This window comes from Vulpes vulpes, chromosome X (assembly GCF_048418805.1).
Source record: "Vulpes vulpes isolate BD-2025 chromosome X, VulVul3, whole genome shotgun sequence".
Lineage (NCBI taxonomy): Eukaryota > Metazoa > Chordata > Mammalia > Carnivora > Canidae > Vulpes > Vulpes vulpes.
The window spans coordinates 119,173,849-119,198,841 of NC_132796.1; the positions used below are offsets into that span (position 1 = coordinate 119,173,849).

The 24,993-nt window shown below is 51.6% G+C and overlaps 1 protein-coding gene across 8 annotated transcripts in view; it reads left to right on the forward strand.

Annotated features, from left to right (window-relative positions):
• The first annotated feature begins 1,242 nt into the window (after window positions 1-1,242).
• Window positions 1,243-24,993, forward strand: part of ZNF185 (zinc finger protein 185 with LIM domain) — a 76,829-nt gene continuing 53,078 nt past the window's right edge. For 6 of the 8 annotated variants that reach the window (XM_072744468.1, XM_072744469.1, XM_072744466.1 and 3 more), the window contains exon 1: window positions 13,745-13,876. The gene's annotated coding sequence lies outside the window, so the exon portion shown is untranslated. Of the gene's footprint in view, window positions 1,338-13,693; window positions 13,877-24,993 lie in introns of those variants that run through there. The other 2 variants (XM_072744470.1, XM_072744465.1) reach the window with 2 other exon arrangements.

The following is a 24,993-nucleotide window of genomic DNA, read 5'->3' on the forward strand; positions in this document are numbered from 1 at the left end:
TGAGGTTGGTTTATGACATTGAAGATGATCTCTTCTATTATTTTTTTTCTTCCTTCTATTATTTTGAAGCAGATACTGGCCCTCTCCCTGCCCTGTCTTTTTCCCTGGGGAAATATAGTAAATGAATAAAGATTTATTCACCTTGAAAAAAAACTGCCTTTGAGTCCAACTTTTACACGTAGGGAATGAGCTGCAAAGAGCCTTGATCAGATGGTGGTGCGCATTTCCCCGAGAGGAGATTCCTCCTTCCTTCTCTGTCTCCCTCCCTCCTTCTTTCTCTCTTTTTGCAAATGGTGACAGAGCAACCCATGTCCTCTGTGGGCACAGCCAGGGGCTAAGACCTGTGACCTGAAGTCACCTTCTACCTCTGTCTCATCCTTCCTTGAGGTCTGAGGCTCTAAATGGGCATGATCTCTGTCACATTCAGGCTCCCCTCCATGCTCCTCTTCCTAGCACCATCTCTTTCCAATTTCCCCAAACATCTCTCTGTCCTCTCCCCACTGGCTCCCATCACATTCTAGTGGCTAGTCTTGCCCCAGGACTCAGTGACATTTTAAGCCTCCTAGGAACTTTTGCATCAACTGGGACCAGGGCCTGGCCCAAAGTAGGCATTCAAAACATATGCGTGGCCACATGAAACTTGCCCCTGGATTCATTTCCCTCTGTCCTGTATCACGGGGAGAGGACAAGGGATGGATCTCAGGGAGCACCTTCTGGGTGACTTCATACAGTCTGATACAGTTTTGATACTTTACAGTTTAAAAGAGCTTTAAAAAGCACAATTGAACCTATTTTAAAAATACACCAAGTATTTACTGGGCTCCTGCTTGTGAACAAATATTATCCTCACACAAATGTTAAGAGTGGCCAAATACAATCATGGAAGGACAGCTAAAGGCCAGTGGAGGTGGGGGGGAGAAGCACCATGAAGTCCCATCACTAGATTTCAGTTATTGTTTTATATGGCTGTTTTATTAGGGAGAAAGTATATATTCAAGAGTATCACCACCTCCAAGCCACTCCCTGGAGAGGAATTTGTCCAGGGAAGCTGTCTTGATCTAGACCCCAGCATTTTGAGCCAAGCCCCTGTGATACCTGCTTGATGGGTGTACTGGACCATAGCATATTGGGCAGTGATGCTGGAGGTATCCAGCTATGACTGTCTACCTTGGATTTTGAAACATGGGCATTTGCAAAATGGCATCTTTGTTTTCTTTCCTTCTTCTTCCTTTTTTTATGTAGACTTCACAGCCAGCATGGAGCCCAACATGGGTCTTGAACCCACAACTCCTGAGATCAAGACCTGAACTAAGATCAAGAGTTGGATGCTTAACTGAGTGAGTGACCCAGGTGGCCCTTTGTTTTATTTTTACATTGGAGATGACCCTGTTCCACTACCACAATACTTACTGAGTGCTTAGTGTGTGCTAGGCCCCATGCCTGTTACAAAGAGGCAGGAGAGGAATGAGAGCTGGTTTCTGCCTTCTGGAGCTTGTGGGCTGTGACGGAGACAGAGGAAAACCACATGACGACCACATGATACACTCCATGAAAGGACTGAGCTACATGTGTTGGCGTGGTAGTCACCCAGAGCCTTCAGAGAGGCTGCGGTGAAGAGGAAGCATCCCTTTCTGGTGGCTTTTGAGAAACTACAACTGTAGACAGTCCCATTGTAGATCAGTCCCTGTGTGAAGTCTTTGTTTATTTTAAGTCAAATTAATTCTTTCTCAGTTCAGGAAGATTTCTGATTCTGCCATCCAAGTGTCCTGTAGATAAGCTCATGTTCACCATCTCTACATCTTTCTGATGTTGTAGAATTTATTTCTTCCTACCTCTGATCTTTACAGACTTAAAAGTGCTTTCCTAGAGAAACAGGTTTTCATCATCGGGGCTTGCCCACCTCTGACAGTCAGTCAGCTCCTCGGCTGTGTTAATGGTTTCTCTCTGGGCCCTCTAGGGGGCTGGCCTCTTCTTCCAGCACAGAGGGTGAGGGAGCCTACAGCCACAGGCTTTATGGGGGTGACACATTGCTTTTGGCTCAAGGCAGCACCCAGAAGCAGGAGAAACTCTTTCTTGGGCGGCCCAACGACTGGCCCTGGCTCCACAGCTTGAAAGCTCCCTGGCCAGAGGAGGTCTGGCACGACTTAAGTGGGTTCCTTGTGAAGTCTTTGGAGCCTCAGCAGAACTAGGTGGGCTGGGCTGGGCTGGCAGCAGCAGGGGCTGGCAGGGTTGGCTTGGGTGTTAAGAATAGCTCTCTTTTCTTTTTTGTTTTTATTAGTGTTTTTTATTATGAAAGTAATACACTGTCATAAAAATCAAAGAGTACAGAATGGAATAAAGAGAAAATTCAAAGTGCCTTCCCACTCGGCCCACACTAACCCATTGCCTAGAAGCAGCCATTCTGATCAGTTTCATGTGAAACCTTCCAGATACTTTCTGTCATATACAAGCAGAAATACAAGAATGTATTTTTTCAAAATCACTCTTTTAAAGAAAAAGGAGATATACACACTTAAAAAGAATCACCATCACAGAAAATTTAAAAAAAAGAAAATAAGTAATAGCAACCCCAAATTCATCTCAAGATAACAAGTATTAACGTTCTCTGAGGTGTTTCTCAATTCCTTTGAACAATTTTACAGAAATGAAATCACACTATACATGCTGTCATGTATCTTATGTAAACTCCTTTTGCCCTCTTGTTTAACAATGTATTATAGGCATTTTCCATGTCCATAACTAGAGACCTATAATCATCATCTTGATCAGTCACATATTATCCTGTTGTAAATTTTGATAGTACCTAGTGATAGAAACCTAGATTGTTACCAGTTTCTTAATATTATAAAGAATGTTACAAGTATACTTGTACTTTGTCCCCCACCCCATATCCCATGCACTTGCCACCTGAGGATAAACACCACTAATACAACTCAAAACCACAAAAAGCTGACACTTTGTGTCTACTACTTTAGCAATTCTAACACATCTGACAACATCAAGTGTTGGCAAGGTTATAGAATACTAGGCATTCTCACAGACTGCTGGTGGGAATAAAGATCAGTGTTCTGTTGTCATGTAGAACATGCACTTATTCTATGACCCACCATTTCCACCCCTGGGTATAATATACCCTAGAGCTATAGATCTCCAAGTGTAATTTCTCCAACTAGTAGCATCAGCATCAACTGGGATCTTGTTACAAATGCAGATGGGGGGATCCCTGGGTGGCTCAGCAGATTAACGCCTGCCTTTGGCTCAGGGCATGATCCTGGGGTCCCAGAATTGAGTTCCGCGTCGGGCTCCTGGCATGAATCCTGCTTCTCCCTCTGCCTGTGTCTCTGCCCGCCCCCGTCTCTCATAAATAAATAAATGAAATCTTAAAAAAAAAAAAAAAGAAATGCAGATGGATCCCAAACCAAATCAGGAACTCTGGGGGTAAGGTCCAGAACTCTGGGTTTTAATAAACCCTCCAGAGGATTCTGATGTCCACCCAAGCTTGAGAACTGCTCATCTACAGAATGTCTTGCCTGGGTGATCAGATATGTACAAGAATGTTTAGAGCAGTGTTGTTCTTAACATCAGGACAACCAGAAACTTACCAAGTGGTAGAGATGGGGAAAATTGAGTGGATTTCTGGATCTATTGGGAAGGTAGGGCTGAAGGATTTCTTAATGGATTGGATGTGAGGGGTTAGAGAAAGTGAGGAGTCAAAGATCACATCAAGGTTTTCGGCCCAAGGATGAGCACTGGGTGTTATTCTGTATGTTGGAAAATTGTACACCAATAAAAAATAATTTATTATTAAAAAAAAAAAGTTTTCGGCCCAAGCCACGAGAAGGGTAGTGTTGCCACCAACTTTGTGGGGATAGCTGTGAGAAGAGTGGGTTTGGAAGGAAAGACTGATAAGGAGTTTGGCTTGGGACACCAAGTACAATGCCTAAGAGATATGCAAGTAGAGATATTGCATAGGTCTTGTGATATAGGAACCTGGAATTCAGGGGGAAAGGCTGAACTGGAGATGTAAATATGGGAGTAACCAGCCTTCAGATGGTCTTTAAAGACATGACGGTTCTGGGTCCCTTCAAAGTCAAGTTGAACAAGGTAGGGGCAATGAAAAGACGTCAAAGGAAACTTAAAAAGAGCCAATGAGGTAGAAGGGAAACCAGGGGAGTAAGGTATCCTGGAAGCCAAAAGAAAGTGTTTACAGAAAGAGTGTCTATATCAAATGCTGCTGACTTGTCTGGTAAAATGAGAATTACAAACCATTGGATTGGAACGCCTGGGTGGCTCAGCGGTTGAGCGTTTCCCTTCAGCTCAGGGCCTGATCCCAGAGTCCCAGGATCGGGTCCTGCATTGGGCTTCCTGCACGAAGCCTGCTTCTCCCTCTGCCTGTGTCTCTGCCTCTCTCTCTCTCTCTCTCTCTCTCTCTCTGTGTGTGTGTGTGTGTCTCTCATGAATAAAAAAATAAATAAAATCTTTTAAAAAATGAAAACCATTTGATTTAGCAACGTGGGAAGCACTGGTAGCTTTGACAAAAGCCACCTCTGTTCAGTGCTGGGAGTGAGATAGAAGGGAATCAGGCACAGGGACTGTGGAGGCTTCTCTCCAGGATTCTTACTAAGAAGGGGAGAAAGGCAATAAATGGAGAGTAGCTGAAAAGAAAGATGCGATCAAGAAAAAAACTTAAAAAAAAAAAAGACTTTATTTATTCATGAGAGATACAGAGAGAGAGGCAGAGACATAAGCAGAGAGAGAAGCAGGCTTCTGCAGGACCCCAGGATCATGACCTGAGCTGAAGGCAGACCTCAACCATTGAGTCTCCCAGGTGCCCTAAGAAATTGCTTTTTTTATGGTGGGAAAAATTATAGCATGCTTGCATACTGATCTGAATGATCCAGCCAGAAGGAAATAATTGATGACCCAAGAGCAAAGGCGAAATGCTAGTGGGATGTTCCTGAGTGGGTGGTAGGAGATGGGATCAAGAGCTCAAGCAGTTGGCCTTTCATTTTTAGCCAGGATAGGTCATCGTTAGTACCAGGATTGAGGGCAGAAGGCATAGATAATGATGCTGGCTAGTGGGTAGATGTTTATCAGCATCACATTTCATATAATTTACATATTACCATTTTATATATTAGATAATAAAAGGAATTTTTAAATGTTAGTATTGCTGGGTCAAAGGAAGTCTCCATTGTTCATTTTGTTAGATATTTCTAGATGGCCATTCCTAAAAGGTTGCAGCAATGAATCCTCTCAGCCCTAGGGCCCCTAGGTCCTGATAGGGACCAGTTTCCCATACCCCATTTTCCCTTTTTCGTATCTGAGGGAAGGATTGGAATTTCTGACTTCATTTGCATTTCCTTCATATGTTAATGAACCTCTTTTGTGAATGGTTTGCTCCCTTCTTTGCCGCTTGTATTCCTCTTGCTTGATTTCAAAGGAGCCCTTTTTTATTCTAGGAAGATTAAGCCTTTCCCTGTCTTGTGTGGTACAAATAGCAAATAACTCTTCCTCATTTGTCATTTGTCTAATGACTGTTCCAGTGGGTTTTGCCATACAGAAGTTTTCAATTTCTGTCTTTTCTTTTATGATTTCTGGTTTTCATGACATACTTAGAAAGGCCGTCCACACCCCAGGATTCCTTCTAGTACTTTTATGGTTTCAATTTTTTTACGTTAAATTTCTGAGCCATCTGGAGTTTATTTCAGTGGGGAGAGCGAGGTAGGAAATCCAGCTTGTTTTTCCACATGGCCAGTTGTTCCAACATCATCTATTGAATGATACAATTTTTATCCACTGATAGGAAATGCCACCTTGATGATACACTGCATTTGAAATGAACCTTTATCGCTTCCTTCATTCATTTGGCAGAGATTTCTGGTGTACGCATCAGACACTGTACCAGGTGTTTGGGTCAGTGGGCAAGCAGGAGATGAGTTTCCTATCACATCAAGGAGGAAGGAAGACAGGAGACAGCGACTTTGCAGAGTAGTGAGTGCTGGGGCAGAAGGGCAGCCCAGGAAGAGATACTTAAATGGGTCTTGGAATGGCAGAAGGAAAAGAGGAGTCTCAAAGGGAACCCCACTTTCCAGCTTAACCAGCTGGGTGAATGGGGTTACCTTATCACTCAGACTGAGAGCCTAGAGGGCCATGGCTCTGGCTGACTTGTGGAGAGTAGATGCCACAGGGCAAGGGTGGAAGCTGGGAGACATGGAGGAAGTGAGGAAGGACACTGGCTTGGACTGCATGGTGGTGGCAATAGAAGTAGGCAGACGTGCTCAGGGAGAACGCCAAGAACAGACAGGTTTCCTGGACTCTCTTAGGGTCTTTGGTTGGGTTTGAAACAGACTGGCATGTACAGATTAATAAGAGAGAAACATACACATTTATTTAATATAAGTTTCATGTGACACGGGAGCCCTCCTAAGGAAGTGAGTACCCAAAGAAATGATTAAACCTGAGTGTTTTCACTCTAGGTTTGGTGAAGAATGGAAAGTTGTCAAAAGATAGCATAGGATAAAGGGTTTGAGCTAAGTGTAGTAAACTGGGGGGAACTTAGCAAGGCCTGTTTGTTCACGTTCTTCTTGGTGTTCCCCTGCCCCTTGGATGTTCTTTTCCCCAGGGTATAGGGAGGGTACCTCTCACATGAGGGTCTTAAGATCTGCTTCAGTGGAAGAATGGTGGGGAGGAGAGGGAGAAGGTGGGAAAGCTTGCTTCTGCTGTTTTCTCAAACTCTTTCATCTTAAAATATTCAATATACCAAGGCGCTGTGTTTTGGGGTAGCATGTCCTAAATCCTGTGCATGGCCATATGATTTCATTGAGCATCTCTCCATGTAATGGGCTCTATTCTTAGTACTTTCTATGTAATCTTTCCAGTAACCCCAGGAGGCAGATGTGGGTATTCTCATATCTCTTGTACAGGTTACAAATGGAAACCCAGAGAGGGCAAATAATCTGCCTAAGGTCTCACTGCTGTTAATTGGCACAGCCATGATTTGCACCCAGACAGTCTAGTTCCAGAGCCTGTGCTCCTAATCTTTAATGCCACCAGATAAGTGGAGTGCCAGGGAGGCCATGAGCATCATGATTTTCCAGAATGAAGGCGTGATCAACTATGGCTAAGAGGTTAAGCAAGGACAGAGATGTGAGTACTGGGTCTGACAACATGAAGATCATTTGTAGCCTTGACAACGCTTTAAGGGAGTGTTACGTTTGAAATCCTAATGGAAATGGGTTTATGAGACAGTTGGAGAAGTAGAGACAGTGAGTGTAGATACCTCTTTCATAGTTTTGCTCAGTAGAACAGAGAAAAGGGACACAACTGGGGGTGGGAGTGGGTTAAGTGAGATTCTTCTTTTATCTTTAAATGCTGATGCGAATGCTCCAAATGATGAAAGAGACAATGGGATAATTACAAAGAGGGGAGTCCTTGTGACTGTGACAAGTGGTAGGATCCAGAAATTTATATTGATACTATTCTGCAGATTTGTGTGACCTGTGCCAGCACCATCATTGCCTTCAGGAAGGCATGAAGAAAGCAAATGTTTACATTTGTCTGAATTGGACAGTGCAGTAAAGGATATTCAGATGTTGACAAGAGAGTCGTCAAAGTGCTGGGCCATTGTCTCTGAGCTGTATAGGGAGAGAAGTGAACAGAGGAAAAGGCTAACAGATGGGGAAAAAAGTAAAGGAGCAAACAGATGGGAGGTATCCGTGACCCGTAGTCATTGCTATCTGTCATTGAAAGTCGAGCAACAAGCCTGTTAGAAAGACAGGAGGTAGGGATCAGAAAGTGGAAGATTCCAGAGGCAACAGGATGGAGACTGTGCCTGTTTGAAGAAGTGGCTGCAGTGGAATTGACAGGACCTTCAGAGATGTCAAGGTCAAAGACCTGGGAGGCCTGAAAGGGGGTGATGAATGGTCCACAGGCATGGATGCTGGAGGTACACGCTTTATTATTCCACGTCCCAGTCACCTTCGCACATCCATGTGATCTGGGTGGGAAATCAGGATGAGCCAGGTGCAAACACTTGCCTGCATGTTGGATGATGTGTTAGCCCGTTGGCCTGAACCGTGCAGGAGAACTTTTTATCCGAGGGCAGACTAGTCTATCTAGAGGTAGAGGGGGTGTGGGGGAAGGAAGAGCTCCCACAGAACTGGGCTGCAGGGACACTTATTTCAGTTAAGGAGGAAGTGGAGAGGTTCTCTCTAAGTAGAAGCGGAGCAGCTAGAGTGGCTCTGTACAATAGAACTTTCTGCCATGCTGGAAACACTTTCTCTACAGGAGCTGTTAGCCACATGTGGCTATTGAGCACCTGAAATGTGGCTATTGTGACTGAGGAGTTGAATTCTCGATTTTATTTAATTGCAAATACTTGAATCTGAATAGCCACATGCAGCCAGGGGCCACTGTAATGGCTAGTAGAGCTCTAGACAAAAGTGCTGCTTAGGGAGCTGCAGTCCTCAAGGTCACAAGTGGGCAGGTTGGGGAGGATGAGCAGGGGCACAGGACACTATGCCGGGGAGCCTAGAGCCATTTGGTCAAGGTACCGGTAGAGGTTACTGGGCCCACGTGGCATGGACAGGGGACAGGTATGCCCCACATCCTGGCTTTTCTGATCCCGTTGTGATGAGAGCCAGACCCTTCCCACTAGGCTGAGAAGATGTGGGTTTCCACCAAAGGGGGCTTTGGCCAGTGGCCCCTTGATCCTGCTCAGATAGAGGAGGAGACAGCCTCTGAACTGTTCCCTCCAATCTCTCAAAGGCTGGTCCCCTTGAGGAGATCAAAGCAGCTGAGCACCCAGGAAGGTTTCCAGAAAAGAAACCTTACTAGAGAAGCAGACATCCTGAAAGAGATGAATCACAGTAACCTGGCTCTCCTGTGTAAAAGGCCTTCAAGGATCCACTGTACTTTCCCTTCCCAGGTGGGCATTTCCCAAGTGCAAGGCCCATGCTTAAGCAAAAGGAACAGGTTGGAAACTCCTGCACCCAGCCAGGCCCTCAGGCTGCTGTGGCCTCAGCTCTACTGGCCAGGGGTTTAGCCAGGCCAGCCTTAGCAGAGTCGCTGAGGGAGAGCTCCCATCCCTCCCAGACAGATCGAGCTGCTCAGAAGTCAGTCTTCCCTTGCAGCCTGTATCCCCTGCTGCCAGGTCTCCCAGCGCAGGGCACCAGTCAGGTCAGGGGCACTACATGCACCCCAACACCGACTCTGGCCTTCTCAGGTTATTTATTTATTTATTTTTAGCTTCCACGCCTTTTCTCTTCTGGGTCAGTGCTCACAATGCCCAGTGGGAATTAGTCTTTCAAGAGGGTCCTGGGAGACTGGGCTGCTTCTGTGGCAGCCAGCGGGGCCTCTAGGGGGCAGGGCTTGGAACTGGCCTGGGGGAGGGGCTCCCAGCAGGGCCAGACAGCTTCCACATTCCCCTGTCACTGGGACCCTCAGCATGGCCCCTTGCCCAGAGCGGCTGAGCCTGGGGATGAGGGGGCGCTGGGCAGGGAGCCCACTGTCTCCTCCTCATGACTTCCCTTCCTCCTCATCCCAGGAGCCTCCTTGCCGGCCAACTGTACTAAAACTCCGGAAAACCATGGCGGGGAGGTTTTCCAATTAGAACATTCTTTTTCCGATCTGTGGATGATTCTTACAGCAGCAAAAAGCCATTCTTCAGGGCATGCGGGGATTATCTGCCAGCGAGGCCTTGGCTCAGCTTGTGCACTCGTGCTCTGGAGGCCTGGCCTGGGGCTGCCTCAGAGCCAGAGATGAGAAGCAGTCTGAGTTCTGGGGCATCAGGTCACATAGGCCAGAACTGATGGCAGACTGTTTCCCGGACTCATTCAAAATAGTAGATCCAAAAGGCAGTAGAGAGTCACCCTGGGTGGGGAGGGATGTCAACCTGACCTACGGAGGCCTGCCTGCATGACCTGACTTCCCTGCTCCCATTGGGGCCACTGTCCACAGAGCAAGAAACCCCAAGGCATGGATTCTGCCCCTTGGAGCTGAACTGGTTTGGCTTTCCCATGGGACTGGGAGCTGCTCCAAGCCAGGACTGGGTCTGACTGGTGTCTAAGTGGGTGGAGGGTGTGGCAGTGTGGTGGGGAATGGGAGGCCCAAAGGGGACACTTGGTGAGGGAGAGTATGCATTCGTGCCAGGGAAGGGGACCAGCCCCTCAGAATGCAGGCTGAGGGCAGGGCGGTCTCCCCACCAACAACCCCCCCCCCCCGCCCGCCGAAGGCAAGGCCGGGCCAGCAGGGTCTCACGGACAGATCGGACCGGTTCCCAGCAACCTGGAGAGTTGGGTCCAGATTCAGAGGTCTGGCCCTGCAGGTTCTGAGCTCTGTAGGGGCTGCCGTGGGTGCAGCCCCACCTGAGGACCCCTGCCCCCAAGCAACCCACCCTGTTTGGAGCTGACAGAGTCACCCAGCAAGAGGAAACTGGTTGAAGAGCTTAGAAGGCTGAGGCAGCACAGTGATCGTGGAAGGAGGGAGGGAAGAAGGGGATTAGGGTGCAAACGGGAACCCTGCCCTACCCACACGGGAACCTGAGCACCCTACCTGGACAAGGGCTCCCTGCAGAGTAACTAGAGACCTAGCTTTAGTCCTAGTTTTGCCGCAGACTGGCTGCGCGGCCCCAGCTAGATGCCATCCCCGTCTGGGCCTATTTCCCCACTTGTACAATGGCAAGAGTTTGTGTCAGTGTATCGTCTCCAGTCCCCTCCAATATGAGGACACTCTGCTGGGGGGCTGGTTGGTTCTGGAGCCTGACAGCCTTCGGAGCCCCACCCATTACTCCCCTTCCTAGCCTGGGAACTCTTTGGCTACACTGGCTTGCCTGAGTTTTGTTCTGAGCCCTGGAGCCTCCCGAGAGCTTTGGAGCTCTGCTGGCCAGTTCTTTCCAAACAGCCACTCACCCCCTACTCATCTGCTTACTTCGACCTGCTCTCCTAGAGAATTTGTCTTCTTCCCTGCTCGTGGGCTGTGATCCCCACACCCTCCAGAGGGGTTGTCACCTGCGTTCTCCTGCCTCTACCTTCCAGGCCTTTTGCCTACCCAAACAGCCCAGCCTAACCCTGCTCTCAAGCCCATCCTAGTTGGAGGCTTGAGCTGAGAACAGAGAGGGACAGGGCCAAGCTCAGGCCAGGCAGGGGTAGCCACAGGGTCTTGACTCTCAAGCTGTAGACCAAGGTGAAGTTCATGAAGGAGCCAATGTTGTGGCTGAGAGTGAGTGGAAGGTCACCACCAAGGGGACACCTTGTGCAGGGGGCTCAGTGGTATGAAAGCACTTGGTGTGTCTGGTCCTGGGTGTCTGACAACAAGCAGTCAAAAAAGATGCTGATGAAGTTGGGCCTTGAAGCCTGGCTGAGGTGGCTGGCGGTGGCCCTGGCAGGAGTCGGGGGTTCTGTTGGGGCAGTGAACAGGTGGGCAAGGCAGGGCAGGGTAGGGCAAGGCAGTTACCATTCGAGTCAAACCCGTTTGTAGGTGAGATCAGCTGCAGGGCCTGGCAGCCTGGGAGGGAGGGAGGAGTTGAGGAAAGGCTGGTCTCTTAGGCTGGCGCTGTTGTGGCATATCTGGCCTGGGCAAGGGCTGAATCACCTGGGACATAGGAAGAGCACAAGGCCCCAGGGCAGCCCACCCCAGGGCTGCCCTCCCTGACTAGCCATTGGTGTCCTGGGACCCCATTCTACTTGTACTCTCTAGCTGGCGCACCCACACTTAAGGGTCTGGATCAAGCTTGCCCTTTCCCACTGGTGGTCTTGGGAGGGAAGGGCCACCCTCTCCCTCACCCTGCCATCGAACCCATCACCATGCCTTCTACATTCTACATCTTTAAGCTAGGGGTTCTTGAAAGGGAAGGCAGCCCAGAAAGAGGGTGTGACACACCCTAGGTCATCCAGTTATTTAGGAGTTAGGATGCCAAGCCAAATCCATGGCCACCAGCAGCCCAAGGTGGGGGATGGGAAGGCGTTAGATGCTGGTCACCCGACTGGAAGCAGAAAAATGCTGACTGGCAAGAGACAGATGAACTGAAGAGACTTGATATACAATTCCCCCATCCCCACCCTTCCACACATAGTCACACAGACACAGGGTCACCTCCTCCTTACCTGACAAAGGCCAGGAAGAGAAAATAAGAACATCTTCCAGAGTTTCAATCACCCCTCAGGCCCCTCCTTCTGCAATTCCTCTCTGACCCCTTGTGTTGTCTCCGTGCCCCAGGGATGAGTCAGACAGGCTCTGCCCTCCTGGGGCTCACCATCTAGAACAATAAAGGGTCATGACCACTATGCTAGATCAATGTCAGAGGATGGAACTGGGGAAGCAATCCACATCCCTGGCGGGGGGTGGGGGGTGGGGGGGCTGCAGTCAGAAGATCTACAGCCACTTGAGTGAAGGTTTGGAGAAAAACTAAGACAAGGGGACAAAGGACACTGTAGGCAGTCTGAGTGCCAGGAGCAAGTGCCCCAAGGAGATAGGACTCGTGATATATTTGGAAGGCAAGAGGGGAACGTGGCTGATCTGCAAAGAGAGGTGGGCGCCACCTATCCTTGGGCCCCCTTGACATTTGGCTTTTATCCCGAGAGCAATGGGAAGCCATCCAAGAGTTGCAAGCATGTAAACCCTGAGACTGACTTCTGCGTGGAGACTGGATGGGAAGGAAGGCAAGAGAGAGGCAGGGTAAGCAGGCCTGGACTAGGGGGTGGCCGTGGGCATGCGCAGAAGTCTATGGATCAGAGGGCCATTTGGGATACAGACTTGATGGGGCTTGAGGAAGGAGGAACTGCCAGAACACATCCTTTCCATCCTGTCAGCTTGATAGGCCAACTTTTGGCCAACTCTATGCCTCTGTAGGACTGACTTGGTGGCCCCTCGCATTGGAGGCATTCCCTGGACCCACACCTGGGGTGGGGGCTTCCCTTGATGCTCCCTCCTTCCTAGTACGTAGCCCTCGTGCCTTGCACCTAGCAGGTACTCAGTAAGCATGATTCAATGACACACATCCTCAAAAAGCATGAATGAATGACACCTGTCAAACTGCACTGGCCCAAGGGGTCTGCAAGTGTCAACTGTGAGGTGGCCCAGCTTGCTGACAGGGTGCTCCTGGTGTGGCCTCCCAGGGTGAGAACTTCCCTCCTTCCCTCGGTGAGCTGCCCGGGCTCCCTCACTTTTTTCTCCTCCTTCGCAGCCTCTAGGACTTCCTGTATGATCTCAGCCTCTGGCCCCCCCGGCCCCCCTCCCCGCCTCTGTCTGGGATCTTCATCTGTAAAATGGATCTAGGAACAGTAGTCCTCAACAGAATGAACCCGCAGCATCTGTAGAAGTCATCGGCCCTGAGCAGGGGCCAGATCGCATCGGGTGCGCAATAGGCAGCCGGGGCCCTTCATGTGGCCGAGACCTCCCGGCCCAGGGCCGCGCGCCCGAAGGAATTTGCCTGGAAGTTTTCCACCGCGGCAGAGGCTTCTGGAGCCTGCTCTGGGCTCGGCGTGGGGAGCCCCGGCCTTGATTTCTCCAGCAGCCCCGCGGGGCGGGGCTGGGAAGGGGCGGGCGGGCCGAGGACACTGGCGGGAGAATGTGCGGAATGTGCCAGGCGCATCTACCTACCCCAAGAGAGGGCAGGGGAAGGGGGCCGGCCGAGGGGAGGGGCGAGGGGCGAGGCACTGGGCGCCGGTGAAAACCTGTTTGTTCTCCTGCGGGTGGAGCCCAGTCCGCGCCTTCTCGCCGCCCTGTGCGCTCCCGGCTGCACCCGCCGCCCGCCGCCCCGCGCCCGCGCCCCGGCCCGGCCCGGCCCGGCCCGACTGGGCGCTGTCCACCTGAGGGAGCCCGCGCCCCGCGCCCGCCTGATCCCCTGCCCGCCCCGCGAGCCGAGCACCTGTGCCAGGTAGGGCTGTCGAGTCGCCGTCGGGGCGGCCCGGCCGAGAGGCATTGGGCCGGGGTGGGGGTGGGGGACTCCTGGCCCCTGCCCCGGCAGGCGGCAGGGACAGCTCAGGGCCTCAGTTTCCCCTGCCATGACCCTCCCCGGCTCCAGGCATTCCTGTTGGGTTTCCAGCAAGGAGGCAGTGCACTTGGTTTTCTGGTTTGCACTGTGAGCGAAGAGACGAAGGTAGAGAGTCAAAAAAGGCTGGCCTCCTCGACCTGTCTGGAACAGGGGGGTTTGATTGTTAGTGACTGCCCAGGGCCGGGGTGCTCTGAGCATTGACTGCAGGGAAGAGTCAGAGCTCTGCAGATCAGCTTGGCTCACCGTGTCCATTTTATAGGTAAGAACACTGAGACCCAGAGGCTGGCTCACCCTGAAGGCCAGAGCACAGGACTTGAGGGCTGTTTGTGATGAGCATGTGCTGGGCACAGGGCAACCTCCTGGAGGGCTACCAGAATGGTGGCTGCCCCAGACAGAAGGCGCCGAATCAAGTGTCACTGGGTGTTATCAACGGGATCTGCAGCAAGCTGGCTCTGTGGCTGAATTGTTTCGATGGGGGCAGGGGAGCCGAGAGCCTTGTCCTCTTTGGAGAGGCAGAGTGATACCTGGCCTCGGGAAGACTGAACGCTCAGCATCTCTGACTGCTCTGCCACTTGTGAGCCCGGCGGGGGGTGGGGGCACCTGGGCAGCTCCATCAGTCCAAGGAGATAACACACGGGGCCTCCTCTCACCCAGGGCTCGGATGAGGTCAGTGTGACTGCAACAGGGCTCTGGAACATCTGAGGTGCGGTAGGAATTGTGTTCTCACTGGGCTGTTTGCACTTAGTTTGGACGTTGTGGAACACTGTGCATCTCCGGATCACGCTCTGTGAACCCTGAGAGAAAGCCCCTCACACTCCATCCATCCAGGAGTGCTTGAGGCCTCCTGCACCTGGACCCACTCTTGCTTTCCTCTCATGGTCCTTCAGATTTCTGGTCATGGTACCTGGCTGGGGACAGGAAGCAGGGTGCCCTGGGCTGATTGATAAGCCTGGGCTGTGGAGAAGGACTCTGGATTCCTTGTTCCCTGCTCACCAGCTCACATAATGCTGCAGGGCAAATCTAGGGGGAAGGGCAGCAGGGGAGGGTCCTGCGGTCCAAGGCCTCCACTGCCCCATCTGAAAAATCAGGGGCAGCCCAGAGGCCAGCTCCGAGGCCCTGCTTGCCACTTAGAAGCATCTAGCCGGGGCATAGATACATGGGCCAGGGGTCAGCTTGCTGGCTGGCCTTGGTACCTGTGCTGTTTGTCCCATTACCTGTGGGCCATCCCAGGATGGGAAGGAGCAGATCCACCTCACTTGCCCTTCCCCCTCCTTCCATCGATTGTCAGCCCCAGCGCTTGTGCCTTCCTGGCCTGGACTTCAGATGCCCCAGCCTGCCTGAGGGCTCTATAGTCAGCTGTGGAAAGCTAATGGAAGGTACCCAGAGCAGCACACAGCAGGTGCTCCAGATCTGTTCATCTCCACCCTTCGGAGACTCACAAGTCAGTGACAGAGGTGGCCCGTGACCATGTCAGGTGCTGCAGCTCTGAGTGGCATAAACATAAGGGGCTGTGGGAGCTTGGAGCAAGGGAGCAGCTCTGACTGGGAGGATCAGGGAAAGCTTCCTGGAGGAGGAGGGGTTGGAAGTAAGGGGAGGAGCTCAGCGGCTGCCAGGTCAAGGTCTACATATCCTTTGGAGCTGCATGAGTCTAGCCTCCCTCTTGTTCCCAAGCAATCAAAGCCAGTTCTTCCTAAACCTATGTTCTACCCAGAGCTGGGCCGTGGGGGTCTGGAGAGAAATCAGATGCAGGCCTTGCCCCAGGGAGTGACAGTCTAGCTGGGGACATGGATGGCCACTCAGTAGGGAGCTACCACCAGCACTGAAACGTCCCCACCTCACTTCTTCAATGGGGGTCCAGATTTCAGACAGTCCTCTGCCTGAGGGCAGTGATCCCAGGGGTGATCCCAGGCCCTCCTAAGATCTAGCAGGACAGGCAGACATCATCAGCACCTGCTTCCTGAACTGTCCTCGGTCGCATGCCAGGAAAAGTCCCAAACCGGGCTCAGTGCACTCTGGAACTGGAAGCCTGCCTTCTTCCTTCCTCACTCAGCCTCCACGGGTGACTGATCCCTTTGGTGTGGATCTTGCTTCAAGCCACAGCCCATAAGGTGCCAGCTCATGCATAACACCAGCTTGCTTTCTGCTTGCTGGGCTCTGACGTTGCCCCCACTGCCAGGCCCTCCCAGGGTGGGCTAGGACTGTGGCTGGAGGAGAGGAGAGCTGTTTGCCACGACTCGGAGCTCCGCACAGCAACCCCCACGGTGCCCCAGGCTCCTGTGGTTGGGATCCACTGGGATCCCAGGACTCTGCATTCATTTATACTGTGCTGCACAGAGCTGCCTGATGGCAGGACTGGGGCAGCGCACCTGGCAGGCCCACGTGCCTGAGCATGATGCTCAGGAGAGGTTGGCATCATTGTTTCGGAGGGCCCGTGAGCTGGCCGGAGATTCACGATGTGGAGCGGGGAGGTGAAGGGTGGGAGACTGTGTGATGGGACAGGGAGGTGCCTTCACAGCCCAGTGGTAAGAGAGCAGCTCACAGGTCAGGTTGAGTTTACACTCCAGCTCAGCCATCGTCCAGTTGTGCAACCCGAGCACATCACATAGCATCCGGAGGCCTCGGTTTTGTCACCTCTACAGAAGGGAGGCTGAAGCCAGGGGCACAGATTGAGCCAGGACCGTGGTGTCCTCCTCCGGGGCCATGGTGGCCAGGGGTGAGGTTGGGGCCAGGTTGGGAGGAATGTGGGCTCCCCACCTAGCAAAAAATGGTTTAAAAATCACTGCAAGTCTGTTCTGATGATGCATATGGTATCTACCCACGGTTAAATTATTTGCTACAGCACACTTCATTCGTAGATCATTTCTGGATGCCTCCTGAAATCTGATTTGCTTTCTTTTTTAATGTTGGCCGTTTTCATTTTTAACCGTTTATCTTGGATCGATTTAAAACTCACCAAAAAGTTGTGAGAATGGTACAAAGAACTCCCTCAAAGCCGCATCTGGATTCCCTGGTGTGGAGGAAGGTGACATGGCGGCACTTGAGTGACAGTAACGTTCGTGGAGGAGTGGCCATTGGAGGGGTTGGGGGTGCGCAGGGCTGGTGTCAGTTCTTTTTTCCAAGAGGGAAACTGAGGCACAGAGGGGCACTCGCTCAAGACTCATTGGAGGATTAGGAATGGAGCCAGTTTCCCTTGGCTCACAGGTGAGCATGTGCACATTTGGTGAGTGTTTTCTGACTGCTGGCCTGTGTTGGGCTCTGGGGCACAGCAGTGAGTGAGAACTGAGAAGGGTGGGGATGAGAGAGCAGGAGGGACAGGTCTGGGTGGAGAGGCCTGGCAAGTGAAAAGTTAAGAGGCTCATTGTCAAAGTCTAATGTGAGGAGGCAGGAGCCTCCAGCTAAAGCACATGTCCCAGAGGTGCGGGATTCTACAGGGACCCAGAGGCCACTTTCAGGAACACCATTTAGGTCTTTCCCGTGGGAAGTCTGCTCACTTCCCACTTCAAGAGAGAGCCAAGAAGTGGAGCTGGTGGTGGTGGTGGTGGTGGTGGTGGTGGAAGTGGCTGTGGAGCCTCAGGGCCATGTCACGGGACAGAGAGGAGACCTGGCCTTTGGGGCCAGTGGTGGACAGGCCTCATGCTGCTGCAGGTTGTCACTGGTGGTGGTCTTGGCCTTGGACCCCTTAGTCTGGTTCCTGTGATCGTTGGCTCAGCACACCATTTTCTGATGACTAGGTCATTTTTCCAGAGAGCTTGACGTGGCAAGGGGTTCCAATCACAAGAACGAGTGAAAATGCTTACATCAGGCAGTGCCTGGTTTAGACTAAAAAAAAACAAAACAAAAACCCAGGATTTGTTACACCGCTTTTGCCTGGTGAACTCCTAAGTCATTCTTTCATTCTCTGGGGGAGGCCTGAGCTGAGGGCACTTCCTTGGGAAATGTAGCACTCTGGCAGTGCCCTGGAAGGGCTGCTCTGGCCTTCTGTCTGTCTATCTGTAGGCCCAGCACCCACCCTGGCTGCCAACTTTCCATAAGTGGTTGTTGAATACATGAAAATGTGGCCTTGGGCAAATGCTTTCTCCTCTCTAAGTCTCCATATTCTTATAGAAAAATGGGGACAGTGGTGATAGGTAAGGGTGGAGTACGGGAAACTAGGTCTGGGGCGGATAGGAGGGGAGAAAATATCTGGGAGGAGGCCTGTCTGAGGTTGGCCCGGGTGGGAGGTGTTGGCTGGGGAGAGGGGGCTGGGTAGGTACCTCTTTTCCTCTTGAGCTTTACTCATGATCACCTGTAACTAGGACAAAAGGAAATCTTTGGCCAATGTTAGTCAGAGGCAAGTTGGGGCAGGGGGAACTTTCTGGTCTCCGAGCCTGCTCTGCCAAAGGCTGAGGAGGTGGTCACAATGAAGGTTCAGGGCTGTTCCTGAGGAAGCCATTGGTCGAGCTGGATGGGAGTGGGCCCACATCTCCTGAGTCCCTTCCAACCCCTTTAGGTGTCTGTGTGCAGACAGGGATACCGTCTCTGCTCCGCTGGGATGGGCTTCAGAACACCTTGCTTCCCAGGCTACAAGGGTGCAGAGCCAGCCCAGACCCTGAAGAATGCCCAGGGTTCTGCAGGGTCCCTTCTCATGCCACCGCAGGGGAAGTGGAGGCCCTGGGAACACTGGGAATAATTGATACGGGTGGCTCCGGCAAGGGGTTCTATTTGCAGTGAGGCCTCATGGGCTCTGCTGTCCCCATCATCTTAGCCCTGCCCAGACCCCTGGCCTCCACAGAGCATCTCAGAAGGCCCTGCCCAGAAGCCCTTGCTGGCCCTTGAGGCTAAGCCACCCCTGAAACGGCTCAGTCACCCCAAGCAGTCACTTGTATCCAGCCTGGAGAGAACTAGAAGATGGGCACAGGAGAGCCAGGACAAATCCCAGCCCCTCGGCCATGGCTCCCTTGCCCCCCTGGGGCTTGAGTTCTCCACTGCCTCTGGAGAGAGCTGGCCCTCCTCACACCCTCAGACAGCTGCCTCCCTGGGCCCTCCAGCACTGACGCCGAGAAGTCTAGATTCTGGGATGTTGGGGGTGGGCTGGGGGAAGGTGAAATTCCAGACTTTCATGTAGAAGTCATTTACCTGTAAAGCACATTTACAAATACTCTCCCCCCACACACGCATTCTTTTTCCACATTACATTTTTCCCTCTGTCATCCAAGTCTCTTCCAGCTCTTTCTTCCACGTGGTGCGCCTCCTTCCTCCTGCCCTAGGAGCCTCCATGCCGGAGTTCCTGGCACTGCAGCATCATGTGCAGTCAAGGTGCTCTGCTCCACTGGGGCTGCTGGACGCTCCATGCTGAGCGGGCAGGGGGCCTGACATGACTCAGCTGCTCGGCCATCTCTCTCTGGTGGGCCTCTGCAGGGCCCCCTACTCCTGGAGTGCTGCCAAGACTCTGGATCCTGGGAATCCTAGGTGCACCAGTGCACTGCCCGCTCCACTCCTCCTGGAGAAGAGCAAGTTGTCTGGGTACTGTCCTCTTGCCAGATGCTGACAGTGGGAATCAGAATGTCCTCATTTGTGAAGTCTGGCCTCAGGAGGCTGCTTCATAAGGCCTTTGATCATTCCAGCCCTTGGCGGCCTGGGTGTTGTTAGCCTGGGTCTAAACTTAGAGATTAGGCCAAGTGCCTTCAGAAAGGATTGGGTGAGGGCACCAAAGCAGGTGGGGGAGGTCACATTCCCTGACTTTTGGTGTCTGAAGCCCCTTCACACTCTGTGCTATATCCTGCCTGCGGCCTCACTCCACTCATCTCTCTGGCCTTTCTCAGCCTGGCATGTGGAGTACCTGCCAGCCATGGCCTGGGCACTCCCTGAGACATTGGGCCTTTGACCCCAGGGGATGTTCTAGAGGGAAGACAGAACAAGAAGGGAAGTGCTCTGAAAAAACTATGGGGTCCCATGCCCTGGTGAGGAGCACTGAATCTCATGCCTTCCCCCGCCCATGACTAGGGACTTCAAATTCAGCCAGAGAGTAAGTCACATGTCCTGTGACTTGTTTTAACAGAACTAGGACTCAGACTCCTTGTCTAGTTCTCTTTCATTTGCACCTGAGTTGAAAGAGACATCATGGATGTGTACCTTCTTGGCGTTGGCCAAATTCTCCTCATCTCTAACACCATGAGTGTGCCCCACCCATGAAATGACAGACAATGAGCCCAGCTGGCTTGGCTCTACAGTGTTCTGAACAAGCATTGTCTCCTACCCCCTTCTTAGATTCTGTTTCTGCTGCTTAGAGGGAAAAGGTAGCAGGTAGGGTTCTCTAGCAGGTAGACTTTGGCTATGTTCGTGTTACTCTCCCATGGTAACCCAGACCACCCCCAAATGAAGAAGTTTGAGGGGGCTCTTTCATGGGCATTTATGCGCAAGGGAGGACTGTTACCTTGAAGCTCAAAGGTATTTGCCTGGAACATACCCGAAAGGGACCCAGATGCCCATTCTGGAAAGTGGATCTAAGGCCCAGGGTCTTTTCTTTGCATCTTTTCCCACATCCTGGGGCCACTGATGGCCGTTTGTCCAAAGGGAACATTGACAGTAAGAATGAGGAGGGGCATCCTCCCCATGCTCAGAATCCCCCATCACCAGTTGTGCCAGAAGGGAAGCATGGAGGGATTCTGGCCTGGGGAGCCATGTGGGCCCTGGCAGCCCAGATCCTTGGGGTTGTAGAGCCCAACTCAGGCTGTTATAGGAGGACAAGAGGATACAGGTATGACAGCTGGGATTTTGCTTGCAGGTTTTGTCTTTCCTTAGTTTAGTCATTGACACCCTCACCCAATGATGGGGAGCCAAGGTTCCATGGGAGCAAGGAGTCTCCTTCTGCCAAGCCAGCTGTCTTCTCTGAGACTGCCTGACAGTGCCCAGTGGAAGGATCAGAACTGGCTGGGTTTACCCATCTTAGAAACAAGTTGTTGAAAGACATGTGGCTTTTCTTCATTACACCTCTTCTCTCATGACCCAGATGGGAGCACTCATGTTTTTGCTGAAGTGATTCTGGGGCTTTGCCTCTGTTAGGGCTCCGTGCCTTGGAGCCCCATGAAAGTGTTCAGGGACAGAGTTTTACTCAAACATGGGCTGAAGTTGGCCTGGCAATGGGCCCATGCACTGGGTGGCCTAAGGCCTTGATGCCTTTATCTATATGTCACTTGCCACATCCGTATTTGGTCACTGGGCTTGACTGTATGGGCCATGCTCTGGGTTGTGCCCTCTTGTCCTATCCCACTGCTTCCTGAGCCAATCCCTGACTTACACCTAAGGGGTCAACCAAGAGTTGAAGTGTGGGCTTGGGTTCCAAAAGACAGAACTACATGTGATCCCTACTGGGGATCCCTGCACAGGAAGTTGGTACACAAAGGGAAACATAGCTGGGCTCCCTCTCAGCCCTCTGGGTACAGGTTGTCAAAACTCACCTCTGGGAAAGAAGTCCTGCTCCTTGCTCTTCTGTCTGTGGTGTGCCCACTCATGCTTGCTCACTATGGCCAGCGCCCAGCACACACACATTCAGACAAGCCCCAACACCTGTATACTTTGGCTGCAGCTCCTTCGTGTGTGAAGCTAAGGGTGTTTTGTTCCTCTTCCATCCTGGTTTGCCTAGGAGGCCCTTGCCTGGCACCCAGCACTCCCCATTCCCCAGCCACCCACTTGCTTGACTTTCCATCTTTCACACAAGCTCTTGGCAGGAAGATCCCAGGCGAGGGTCCCAGGGACTGGGGGTGGGACCAAGGGCTGGGCTGCCTGTGTTCGCAGGCACAGCTGCCTTGCCATCTGGTTGGTGTTCCCCCAGTTGTGTGGAGGAAGCCAGCCTGTCCCAGCTGTGCCTGGGGGGTCAGGGGAGGGCATTGCAATCCTGGGGGCAGGAGGCCGTCATGGGCGCAGCAGCATCTCTAGAGTAAGGGCTCCAGGATGGGTGACACCCAGGGGCTGGACAGGGCCACCAGGGTAGATGCCCCTCCAGGCCTGCTGTGTGTGCTCTCTGACCTCTATACCTTCTTCTTCTCCTATGGTTCCCTTTTCCTTCTAGGCCAGTGGAAAATGCAGACATTTTTAGTGCGGTATGACTAACAATGGGACCAGGCCATGTTCCTTGGTCAAGGGGCTGTGGGACTTGAGGGCTCCTCTGGGAGATGCTGCCTGGGCTGAGGCTCGAGGTCATTTGGCAAGGAGATAGCTGCAAGGGCAAAGATAGCGAAACCTGCCTGAGAAAAGGGGCAGGCCAAACATGGAAAGTCCAACAGGGTAACAATTCTGGAAAATTGTCTCTGAATTAGTCTTCTAATCTTAGAGGCAGAGCACGCCCTGTCCTTGTGGGGTGATGGGACGCCCCTCCTCCTGCTGCTTCTCTCTCCAGCTCTGTCTCCTCATGCATCAGCCAAGCATTTGCGTCACTGTCTTCCAACTCCCTGGCTCCCTCCCTCCTGCTAATCTGCCTGCATCAGCTCCTGCTGGCATCAGCTCCAGCTCCACTCTCTGACCACACCAGGCTCGCTGTGGCCTGGGGGAAACAGGCTCCTTGTGCTCCCTCATTGGCTCTTTGCTCCTCTCTATCTAATCAGGGCCGGAGGCCCCTTCCTGGGAAGTTGCTGGAAAGCCTTTGAGAGGCTTCGGCAGTAGGGAGGAAGGTGCATTCGGAGGTCATCTCCATTAGGGAGGGCCTGTCCCCATCTCCCCCACTCATTCTTGCTAAGGATGCCCCCCCATCTGCCCCAAGAGACATCTGCAAGCTAATGGAAGAGGGAGAAAGAAGGGTGTGAAGAGCCAAGAGAGTGGGCTGGAGGCACCCATCTAGTGTCTGAGGTGGCCTGGTCTGCTCAGGAGGACTTGGACTTGGTCCTGAGCTGCTCTGGGACAGGCTGCTATAGTGTGAGTGTAGGGCCTTGCTTGGAGTTGGCACAAGGAGTTGTTCTATGAGGCATAGCTAAGATAAAAAGTGGCAGATAAGCCACCTGCTCCTTTGGTGGCCCAGGCCAGTCCCCTAAGCAGGGCAGTATGGCAATTCCTAAAGTACCAGGAGACTTCTCCATATCAAAGTAGGAACAGGAGCTGTACCCTGAAAAGGTACACAGAGAGGCTGTCCTGACTAGAAATGCACTCTCACAGACCATTTTGGAGTTGAGGACACCCACCAACATCAGGATACCCAAACTATGAGATGGAAAAGAGCTGGCACCAAATTCTAGGCAGTGACACGTGCTCAGGCTTAGGGGTATCCTACCAGGAGGAGACCCAGTGAGTAGGTCATGGACTTGGTGGCATGGCACCACTTTACAGATGAGGAGATTGAGGCCCAGATAGTGGGACAATGTCACAGCCATGTGAAGCCACTTAGGGATGAACAGCAAAGATGTGAGCTGTCAGGCCCGGGGGGGCAAGGAGGGTTTGAAAGAAGCCCAAGTGCCAAGAAGAAGAGGAAAATTAGAAGTAGGGGGTGGGAGACACACCTGAAACACGTGCCTGTTCTCCCTCTCATGGGAGCTGTGGGCAAAGAGGACCCAGGATCCTGGAGGAAGTCATGTGTGTGCCCATGGGTAGCAAGGGTCTGCTCGGAGCAGCACAGAGGGACTCAAGAGGCCCAGGGCACATATGCCCTCTGGATGTCTACCCTGGGAGAGGGAAGAGAATTCCCCAACTGCATCCGTTGGCTCCTCACTTCCCAGTCCTTCCTTGGCATGGCTCACTTGGCATCAAGTTTTGAGATCCATCATTAGCTCTCCAAGCAGCCCCAGCTCCCATTTCATTTGGTTAAGCTCCTGTTTGTTTAGTCTTTATCACACAGGCAATGCGCATTCATTATAGGAAAAATAGAATACACAGAAGAGCAAAATATTTTGGTATTTATCCATTCAGATGTTTCTTTCCCTGTGCATTGTAATGTACATAGATTTTTTTTTTTTGGTACATAGATTTTTTAAGTAAATGGCACCATCCTACACATCTTTTTAAAAGAATTTATTTATTTATTTATTTATTTATTTATTTATTTATTTATTTATTTATTTATAGAGACAGAGAGCAGGGGTGGGGAGGTGCAGAGGGAGAGGGAGATAAAGAATCTCAAGCAGACTCTGCCCTGAGTGTGAAGCCTGGCTCAGGGCTTGATGTCACAACTCTTGAGATCATGACCTGAGCCAAAAGCAAGAGTCAACACTTAACTGACTGAGCCACTCAGGTCACCCTCTACACATCTTTTTTTTTTTTTTTTTAAGCTTTCACTTAATTGTATAATAAAACCATATACATGAAGGCTTGTTAAATAGCACTATATATCAATATCATTTATAATGATTACATAGTATTTGCTTGAATAATGGATCATAATATGTTTAAATATGACTGTTAAGAATTTAGATTATTGCCTAATTTTCACCATTGAGTATCAATACTGGGATGCCTCCCCTCTTGCATACTTTCTTCTGCTTTCACATTTGTCTCCTTAGGAGAGAATGCTGTGATTGGGGAACTGAAAGACCAATGGTCTTACCCTCTCTAAAGTTTTTAATACATATAGAGATTTGTCTTCCAAAAAGATGCATCCATTGACCTGTCTACCAGCAGTGCATGGGAGCTGCCTGTCTGTAGTGAAGGTTTTCCCAGCTATCCCCTGATTGGGGGTGAAGGGGGGAATGGTGGGTCTGAGAGACCTGGGTCCAAGGAGGGGTGGCCTCCAGTGCAGGTAATCAGTGCAGGGTGTGTTTTGGAAGTGTGAGGGGGATGCCTGGCTTCTGGCCTTGACGTTGGTAGAGGGAGCAGGTCTTGTCTGGGAAGACTTTGATCAACAGTGCAAGGCACTCAGGTCAGAAGAGGGCAGAGCCCAATAGGAGCAGAAAGAGACAAGACAAGTGGGCCCCTGAGGAAGGGGCAGGGCTTAGCTCAGCAGAAGAGGTTGGAGTACATTCTGGTGGGGTGGGGAGCAGAGTACGCAAAGCCGTGGGGATTACCATGGCAGGGCCACTTTCCAGGAATGTTGAATCACGTGG